This window comes from Lepeophtheirus salmonis, chromosome 5 (assembly GCF_016086655.4).
Source record: "Lepeophtheirus salmonis chromosome 5, UVic_Lsal_1.4, whole genome shotgun sequence".
NCBI classification, from domain to species: domain Eukaryota; kingdom Metazoa; phylum Arthropoda; class Copepoda; order Siphonostomatoida; family Caligidae; genus Lepeophtheirus; species Lepeophtheirus salmonis.
This window is the reverse complement of record NC_052135.2, coordinates 7,533,566-7,544,892: the sequence shown is the minus strand read 5'-3', so window position 1 is coordinate 7,544,892 and position 11,327 is coordinate 7,533,566.

The window sequence follows — 11,327 nt, the reverse complement described above, 5'->3', positions numbered from 1 at the left end:
CATATACATTTTAACCACAGGATAGATATTATTTCTACCGATGAGATTTTAAATAATGGGATTATATAATAAAGTAAATCATAAAATTATGTTAGATTTCAATCCATATCTTCTTCCAATCTTAGTATAAATTTAGTTGATCCCACTTTTCATTTATTTCATATTTATCTAAAAAACCTGATTAAAAAATAGTTAATCCATGACAGTACAAAGGCAACCATTCTGCTGACTTATTGTAGTTTTGCTAACATGACATCGTAAAGATTTAGAGCAAAAGCTAATTATGTAGTAATGTCCGGCGATATTAAATTATTAAGAGCATCAAAAAAACTAGATTTTTTTCTCCGCTATTTATGCTTATATAACAACATATATACACAATTGGTAATTATAATGCTACACCCAATGCAACTACCCCCGTTTTGTGACCATTTAAGCAGTTGTTTTTGCCTTTTCGTAAGTTTTTTTCTGAACACCATTTCTTGTTGAGCATGATGATATCAACCATAGCTAAGCCTTAAGTGATAAAGAAGTAATATTTATTGACTATGTAATATTGGAAAACCTAATGATTAAATAAAGTCTTTTCTATCAATCAAGAAGAAACTAGTCTCAGACAAACTAGTTAGATGAACCATCCAAAGCTACTACCCCTTGTTGTGACCATTTAAGCAGTTGTTTTTACTATTTAATGAGTTGTGTATCATAATTTGGTCTTGATTCTGTTTATAAAATAGAATCATATTTTAGGGTTAGATTTAAAAAAGATTGAATACTTACTGTTAGATAGTACAAAATTCAGAGTTTCATTTATGATAAATTAGTAAATATTAAATACTTTTTTGGTACTGATAACTTATAGATCTTCATTTGGTGTGGACGACTCAAAAATTTTATATGTATTTCTATAAATGACATCAGTAGCAACATCCTCCATTAATTTAATGATGGCTCCTCGGGAAGGGAAATAAATGGTTTACTCGTGTATTTCTCCATAACCTATTTTTTGAACATAGATGATTAGCAATTGATAAGGTTATATTACATGCAATAAGCATCTTTGTGAGAAATTAAATCTGACTTGATGTATTCATCATTAACTTGATATTTTAGATGAATATCCATACTCTTGATATGAGATGAGGATAATGAAGTGGTGTGTAATTCTAGACAGGGGACTAAAGGCACATTTATATCGACAAATCCGAAAACCATCTGTAATTCAAATTCTGTATCCGGTAAGTAATAGTTAAATTCCTTCCCTCCATTTTCAGAAATCCAAAGAAGGCGACGTTATTTTAGGCATTTTATTCAGTTCTTAATCGACTATCAAATCTCATATTATATTAATATTGAATAATAAAGGCGGGAATGATGACGTTCTTGATTGACGGATAGAAGAGATGTATATTATTTAATCAATGATGCCATAAGTATTTCTTCTTTTAAACTGCTCGCACGCTTTTGTATTTTACCAAAATTATCACCCTATACTTATAGTGACATTGATGCTTGATATGGGAATGTATGTTAATGATCATACTTGTAAATCAGGTGTTTTTTTTAGCTGGCCCGTTAATTAATAATTAGTAGTATAAAGAACGAATTTTATTTTCCTTAGCAGTTGTTATTATTATTTAATTCCTGAGTAGTGAACATCCTTTCCTAAATAGATTCAATTATATTCAAAACCTGTTTGAATGTTCGTGTGTGCTAGTAAAAGACTCTGAGGATTTGTTGTGGAGTCCTTGTTGGACTCAAAGTAGAATTGGGGATCGAAATCGAATTACTACTAGTAAATGTAATTGTTATTTTTTCCTTCCTTTCTTGTCACAACTGATTGTAGCTGATCTAATGAAACGTCATGAGCATTATTCTTTCTCTCCTCCTAAACGTTCTTCAAATTGTCAGGGTTAACATGTTGATTTTCGTTTTTTTTTAACATACCCATTCCACACTGGAGTTTCCCCTTTGTTAATGATTCCTCAGAAAAACGATTATCGACACAGAGGGATTCTGTACCGAATTAATAAAAGCTTTGAGAGTGGGACAATTTTAAATGCAGTGACCTTCTTTTTAGAACTTACCTCTACTCTATTTCATTAGGGGCGCTTCAAAAAAAAAATCGTTAGGGAAAAAACGAGGGCCGTATTTATTTTCTTCGTTTGACATTTAGAAACATTATTAGTTTGCATTTTATCACGGAGGGATTTACACTTAATCAGTGATTGCAAATTATATAAATTTTTTATCAAAATAACTGTAATAAAAAATAACTGATTTTTATGGTAAAATCATCTTCTCTATGACTTAGTTAAGTAACAAAATATGCGTTGTATGTGAGGCAGTAATCCACAAGTACTTCACGAGGCATAATTGAATCCAAAATAAAATGAAATACTGTTAGTTGTGGACTTAATGGTGGCGGCGGATCTTTGGGCTATATTTTTTCGTTGATCACGTTATTGTAAATAGAAATCGCTATCGCACCATAATAGCTTTTTTGTTGTTGTTGAGGGAGGTGGGGACTTGGCAAAGTTTCAACAAGACGGTGCCACTTCCCACACTGCAAACATTACACTCGATTTATTACATAGCAAATTTGGTGAGAGTGTTAAATTGAGAAATGGACCAATTAATAGGCCACCTCGATCTTGTGATTTCACGCCTTTAGATTATTTTCTTTGGGGTGAAGTGAAGTCATTGGTCTACACCAATAAGCTGGCGATGTTACAAGAGCTCAGAGAAAATATCAAACACAAAATTACTGCAATTTCGGTCAGTTTATTGGAAAAAGTAGTGGAAAATTAGGTTCCACAATTGGACTTCTGTAAATGTACTGGTAGTGGTTCGCTAGAGAAATCGATTTTTATACAAGAATGTATATATTTATAATTTGTGCTAAAAAAGTAGATTAGTAAAATATTTAACCGTTTTGATTTTATTTATAAAAAAGTTGAAGCGCTCTTAATAAAAAACCTTTTAAAATGTGTAGCTCGTAACACTTCTAGAAGGTTCTCAATAACTTTCCCATCAGATAGCCGATCTATTGGATATATTTATACATTTTAATTAGTTTAAATTTAAACATCTGACGTTCTGACACTTAATGTTTTAGCCCACTAATTGGAGGTGGTATGTCGGCATAAAAAACGAACTCTTTATTAGATTTTTAATCAGTTTAAAATCAATTTCATTTCAACTTTTCCCTTCATAGAAGGTTCAAGGCATTAAGTGCCAGACCATCAAATTTGGTGTATATTTCAATAAATAAAAATTATTTAAAACATATAGTTTATTAAAATGAACCAACCTGATCATTAAAAATCCCTCCAATATAGGAAATAAAGAATTCCAACGGGTTGGTAGATCCTGAACCAGTGTGTACTTTGTCAATTTAGGTCTCTGACTAACCTTTTCTTGAGCTTCAAAGATCCGTTCTTTAGCATAAGGATACTTTTTGATCTTTGTTAAAAACTTTGCCATCTTTTTTTCTAAAATGCTTCAATTTGTATGATCTATAACCAAATTTAAACTATGTGCAAAGTAACCTATTCAATTTTGTATTCAAATCTGATTCACGCAATCCACATGCCATAATTTGGGCATGATCAGTATTAATACTCAAAACTTTGTTGATTAGACAAAACTCCATAGCCTTCTTATTCAAAAGTTCCCCAATATTTGCACCAATATAAGATCCAAAAAAAGGATTTACAGGAAATACACTTTAATACCAGATTGCTGAAGTCGTCTAGAAAATGAGACGTGATAGAGATAAATGCCATAGTATTAACTCTAGACCAGATATATGTCGTAAATTCATAAAAGGAGGCCTTCATCAGTAGATCATTAACCACCATTTTATCGTCTTCATATAAAGGAGAAGATATTCAGACACTCTTTTCCGAGACGGGGGATCATAATTTGGGTTAAGGGCATAGCCGTAATCTCTAAATCATTTGCCTTTTACAGCGGATGAATATTTTAGATCCTTGATCGGAATCATAGCTGCCTTTCTATCAAGCATTACTTTCCAATTCATAGACAAAAAAAAATTCTGGACATAATCATAGACTGATGGATGTAAAGTGTTATTATTGATAAAATAATTTAAAGCGACTTTATGGATGATTTCCAAGTGGCGTTTCATAGAGGTCGTGCTTTTGTCACTAGAAAATTATATATTTTTGCTCCATAGACTGCAACTCCCAAGTTTTTATCCTTCTTAGTTCTTGTATAAAAATATTATGAACAATACTATTTTTACCTTCTCCATTTTTCCTAGTGGATAGAGTATGGGTAGATGAAGTGGAATGATTTCCAGAATTTAAGTTAAAACTTGGTATAAGTGATGTAAGGTTGACCATTTCTCAATAGTAAGCCTAAAATAGAAATTCAAAAAGATAAATAGCTCTGTTCGACTCACATAAATTACCAACTTCCCCATTACTTTCCCCAATTTTTGATTATTCACGAGCTCAACACAAGAAATTAATTTTTCGTCTTCAGAAAAAGTTCACTTTATCATGTAACTACTATATAAGCAAAAAAAGATAATGATAATTACAAAGATAAATAATCTAAGAGGAATGGGGATAATATTTAACCTTTTCCCTCCAAAAAATTTTTTAAATTTTTCTTTCTAAAAACGAAAAAAATCATATACATATATTGATGTATATAGGATATTTTTTAAATTTTCAATAATTTACTTATATAGTTTAGCAGATACAGGATGGTTCTGTATTAATCTAAGTATTTAAGGAGTTAAGGATCCATATAGATAAAAGATTTTGATTCTGAGCATCTCTTCGTTTTAAAATATTTTGTGAGAGAATGGGTTAAGCTTGAATCTCAAAGGATACATCAAACGAATTTATAGCTAGTAGAGTCAGAGTGAAAATCAGCTTTTAACAATCAAATTTATTTTTAATAGGAGCCCCTTCCCCATGCATTTTTAAATATTCCTTGATCTATATTGATGCAGCCTAGTTTGTCGTATGTCTATTGGTCTGAGGAGAACTTTTGAGTGTGTGATTAATAAACTGCGTAATTCTTGCAATGTCGAGTACTCTCGTGACCCTAAAAAATCAAACAAACATTACTTTTCAAACGAATCGGGATATAGAGTACAAATTGCACAAAAGTCAACATAGTGTTGCCTGCGGGAAAACATATAATCTAAATTTCACATCAAGATTTACATGTTATAATAGGCTTGAAGCAGAAGAATCTCAAGTTTTAACGAGTTCCGAGGTATTGACGGGTTACGAGCTTTTAACACGCGTTCCGAGTAACACTCGCCTTATTAATCCCATAAACCTGGTTTTTTGTATCTGTTTTTATTTACTTCATAAAACTCGAGTACCAATTTAAGAGATTTGCTCTTGGCTCATCATGGGTATCCTATATAAGTTTGCCCGCACGTCATACTTTCTCTTTCTATCTGGAAATTGGAGACAGCGATAGAAGGTATTTGAAATTCAATTCACGCAACCTTTTAATAATAAGGAAAAAACTTCGGTACGTCAAGCGAAGGACCGTGAAGTGAAGAATATTTCACGGATGAAGAGAAGGATCTCTACTTTTTCGAGTTATTCGGATAATTAGCACTTCGAAGGGTCACGAAATTAAATGGAAGGTCTCATTGTTTGGAAGGGCATACTTAAATAAAGAAAAGAAGAATTCTAAAATAAATTAAAGCAGTCCAAACTTCCAATTCGTTTAATTCACAATCCTTCCAAAAGAAAATGTTTTATCCAAAGGTCCAGTTTGGAAATAATATTTCAGATATACTTATTCTCCTTCTTGGATGAAAGTAATGCGTATCCTTCTGAGGAGCATATATGTCATCAAATCCATTAAATGGAGCATAAATGAACTTTAAAAAAATAAATGAAAAATATAAAATTATCTCACATTGGATATTGGCTCATAATGTCGTCACGAATTATAAAAAGGACTAATATCCTTGAGAAACTTCCTCCACATATACTCGTTGAGATATGTCTAAAAAAAGCTCTCTAGAGATATTCATTACTCTTAACCGCCGGAGTATATCCTTGAAATGAGTATGAGCTCCAGTTAATGGATCCACAAAGTGATACTTATGCACAAAAGTAAAGTGTACCATATCTAACTAATTCCCAAGGTTGCGATAGGCTACGCAATCGTCAAAAATAGCAGTTGTTCCTGGTCAAACAAAAATAAAACTTATTCAAACAATTGTGATCGATAAAATTATAACACAACTTCATAAAGGTAACAAACAAATAATTGAGTTTGAACAAAGGACATAATTATAGACCATAATCTAAGCGTCAATTTGATTGGTTCATATCTTTTAAATACGAAGCTTAAATTACATTATTAATAATAGAAGTGATTTATTTTTTTTTAGTTATTGCTTATTTACTATTATTGTATATTTTAACCATGGATTACTTTACCTCTGGATATAATATTCACTCCAAAAATCACGCAACCTCTCTTGTATAATCACACTGTTTTATGTGATATTAGTAATGTTGACTAGTTAGTAATGAAAAAAGAGCGGTAGGAGAAGGCGAGAGTGAGAGATATGGTACACCTGAATTAAAACCATTGTTAATATCAGCTGTATGTTACATGATTTTGGATGGAGAAAATGAATTACTGAAGATAATCTTCTACATTTAAAATAGTATTAGTACAGAGAAAATATTGTAATTTTATTTTGAATTTATATATATTAATTTTATTATGTATTTTTAAAACAATTTACACCAAAGATAGGCAATTATGCATACACAACAGCGACCGATTATATTATGGACAGAAAAGAACAAGAAACGGTATAAATGTATCTAAATTCTATTTTTAATAAGAAAAGAAGAGAAATTCTTTATTTTGTTTACAAATTTACCACCTTTTTTTGCAAATTTTAGACATGCTATTATCTCAACCTTCATAATCCTAAGATCGTCTACTTTATCTTAGGCTAGAATAAGGTAATTAATTTATTTTATTAGTGGTATCTACATTTGCTCTTCTTACATTTATATGTGATGAAACTATGACCCTTTGAATTTTCTAATGTGTTATAGAATGCTTATTCATTATTAATTTTCATAAGAATTAACCTTTAGCCATGAACTATGTATGTAGATATTTAACATTTAATAGAATTTAAATCCTTTCTTTATACTAAGTAGGAGAGACAATGGATAGATGCAATTCGCTTTTTTTCTCAATCATCACAAAAGCTACTGTAACAAAATTTGCATGACATACAAAGGGATATGTATAAAGTATGAACACGGGCTGGAGGTGTTTTGAAATTGCGAAAACAATTGCCTTTTTAATTGTTACTCCGAGATTTTTTGGTACTCTACTCTGTTTATTAATAGAGAAAAATTTGTCTAGACGTTTGCCGATACTTCATTTTTGAGTTTAACTGCTTGATCTAAAAATAATAATGTACCAACGAGCGTGTATAGTTAAAGCTCAATATTTCTATTATAATATCCAAATGTTGTTGCAATTTCCAAACTTATTAAATCAGGGATCTTCTTCTAAACAGCTAAATTGGTAGTAAACATATTGCAGTAATACTCTCTCGAATATCTAAATCGAGAGAAATTAATAAATTATTAAATAAGAGCTAATTATAAGTTGTTTCACTAGTTAAAACTTATCAAAATAATAATTCGATTGTTGGAGTATTAATTGAACAAATAAACATAATTAGAAGATCAATGGTATTCTTCTAAATCCCACATTCTCCTCAGAGGACAATAACTATAATAATTTAATTCAACACACTAAAAACTTAAATTTTATTTGCATAAAATAAATATAGTATATTAAAAGCATTACTTATTACATAATCATATAAAAAACTAGCTAATGATTACCCGGCGTTGCTCAGGCTAAGGAGGTAGATCGAAATCACATTGAAAATGGTCAAATTAATAAAGAAAATTTAAAAAATATTTAGAGCTTGTAACCTTAGATACAATATTATGAATATAAAAATAATAATAATGTATTATAAACTTCAAATAATATACCAAAATTGTTAAGATGAGAAGTCCGTTTTTTATTTATTAAAAGAATTCCAAATTGAAATGCACGAAGAAAATTGCACAAAACTTTTTTGCACTAATTTTGCAAAAAAAAAAATAGTTAATAGCTTTTATTGGAATTGTAAAAGAAACACAAACCTAACAATATTTTTTTCGTTCTTGCAAAAAAGAAAGTAACACTTGATAACTGGTTAATTTTTGTAAATATTGCAAAAAATTATGTAATAAAATGTTCCGGAAATTGAAAATACGTTTCAGATGTGGCGTCAGCATTTTTTTAATACAAAAAGCATCATCTTTTGGTATTTCTTCTTAAAAAACTAAAAATAGACTTTTGATGAAAAAATGAAAAAAAAAAAAAAAAAAAAGAGAGAAAAAATTAAAAAAATTCATTTATTATTCAGAAAATGACAGATATTTCAGTTAAACATCAATTTTTATGTGGAAAATTTATATGCAAACCAATCTACAAACAAATTTCTACAAACTTTATTCAAAATGCGTCCCACACGAAATAGTCCAAAGGGGGAAAGGGAGTCCAACAAACGTACTCACAACAATTTGGCTTCTCTGAGAGCCTCCATTATTGAGGCTGTGAACAATATGAATAAAGATCACCTGGTATAGGTTCCGTGGCAGGTTGGAGGCCGTGGTTGAGGGTGGTTTGATTGAATGATTAGATTCATGGAGGATCCCTACATGTGTATACAAATGGATGGTAAATTTCTCCACTAATTTAAGAAATAAAAAGGTTTATATCCTCATCTCGAAAATTCTTAATTGTAAAACCACACCCTGTAGTATACCCTAATATCAGAAGGATTTGTTATCAATACCACAATGCTAATACAATATTATATAGGATTTCTTTATTTGCTTTTTTACAAAAACATACGTAGAAGTATAAAAGCAATAATACACGTGAGCTTATCTCATTATTTTAGTTATAGGTCCTTGCATATTTTGATATGACATTATGGCTTAACATAGATTAAAATGCTGAAAATATGATTTGACTATTAAGTCAATATAATCGACTCACAATGCATTTTTTTAGGATCTTGATGAGGTCAAAGTTGTTTCCAATTGTGGTGCATGACCCTGTATATAGACCTACCGATGGATCTCCAACATGAAAATACTTCCTACTCATCTGTCAAATTATGTATTCCTTCACTATGTAGAAATCTGGAAGCCTCCTTGTATGTTTATCTATCATAAGTAGATAAAAAGAAACCCCCTTATATTGAAGGATGAGTCAATTAGAGCCACAAAAAAGTGCTTCATTATTATTTTTTTGTTCTCATTAATGGAGTGTATATGAACTTTCACTTTTAATACCTACATATTATTATATTGATTGGTTTTAATGGGTACCTAGGTCCATACAGGAGCTGGTTGAAAGTATTGATAACATCATATATTTTGAGTTAAATGAATTAAACTATAAAATAAATGTGTACGCCTTCTAAAGTCGAACTCGTTCAATTAATTAATTCATAAAAAATTAAAAAACTAGATTAAATGAAAAAAAAAAGTTAAAATTTATAATATTTTCATAAATGAGTAATTGGAGCTTAACAAAAAAGGAACATCATAAAAAAACAGAAGCCACAAAGCGTTTTTCTTTTTTAATAATGAATTTTTTTTTTTTTTTCTAGAAAAGTCACATACCTAGATTTGGATGATACTCAGTGATGTAGATCCGGTGAAATTTTTGGATGGCCCGGTTTTTTTTTTTATGGAATTTGTAATCTGAAGAATGGATTTACTTTTCCTTAGCTGTTGTCATTATTATTTAATTCCTAAGTAGTGAACACTGAACATCCTTTCCTGAATAAATTCAATTATATCCAAAACCTGATTGAACATTCGTATGTGCTCATAAAAGACGAAGTGTAACCCTTAGGATTTTTTTGCGGACTTCTCATTGTAAGTCCTTTTTGGACTCGGAGTAGAATTGGGGATCGGCATCGGAGTAATTCTAGCAAATGCCTTGTTTATATCATTTTCTTCTTCCTCGTGTCTCCCAGCTGATTGTAGCTGATCTAATAAAACGTCATGAGCATTATTCTTTTTCTCTTCCAAAACATTCTTCAAATTCTCACGGTTACCATGTTGATTTTTGACTTCTTTTATTTAACATGCACAATGTATATTGTACACAGGATTTTCATCACCAATAATACTATCCAACTCTCATTTATCTTTAAAGCAAAGCTGGGCTCGTATTTGGTACTTCAGACTCGACTCTGACGTGAAAAGACAAGTAACCAGTGCTTGTTTTACCGTGAGAAGGACTGGAGAGAAATGCTAGTTCTTTTTTCTTTGAAGAAAAGGCAGAGATGATTGTCTTGATATCAATTTTAGAGGGGCTTGGAGGCAAGTGCTCTTGATTCCGCGCTGGGTAGAGTTGTAAATATATCACCGAAAAAAAATTATGAAAAAAAAGGCTATAAAATAAAAAAGATGAATAGGAGAGAAGGAAAGGCCCTGCATTTATTTTAAAAAATATCAAATGAATAAAATGATTTAATGAGAATATTCCTGCACATTTACCTTTGCCCTAGATCCCGTGCACTCTAAAACCAGCCCTGGTTGATCACTTAACATTTTTTGGAGAAATTTTTAATGATTTTTTTAAATTTTATTACAAAATTCTATACTTTTTCACAAAAAATTAAAAAATTCACACTACTGACGACTCATACTTGAAGTTATAAGTCTAGACGTGCGCAGAATTCTAAAAGTATTTTGGAAATCCCCGTAGAAATGTTGGGTACTTATTACTTAAATTAGGCAAGTCAATTTGTCGTCATTTGTATTTAATGTAGATAAATTCTTAATCTTTCACCAAGTCTATTTTTTTTCAGTCCGTTGCTTCACGTCACAAAAATATGATTTAATGGATCAAATAAAAGTTATAATGGACTTTAAAACATATATTTATCTAGTATATTGTAAAGTTTACAAAAAAATTGTATATGCGACGTACATCAATTTCAACCCGACTTTAGCACCTTCAATCTTTATTACTTCGAATATGAAAGTACCTGATCTTAATTTTTAGACTCTCCTTTTTTTTAAAATAAATATCAATCATTGTCTGGAGAGCATGGGAAAATATTCATATACTCAAACTTCATATTATATAATTTAATTACTGTTATTTAAAAATATCATCTTTACAATCATACAATCAAAACATGTACAATGTTTACACTTAGGATTCGTAAGCATAATTCCTACAAAATTAAT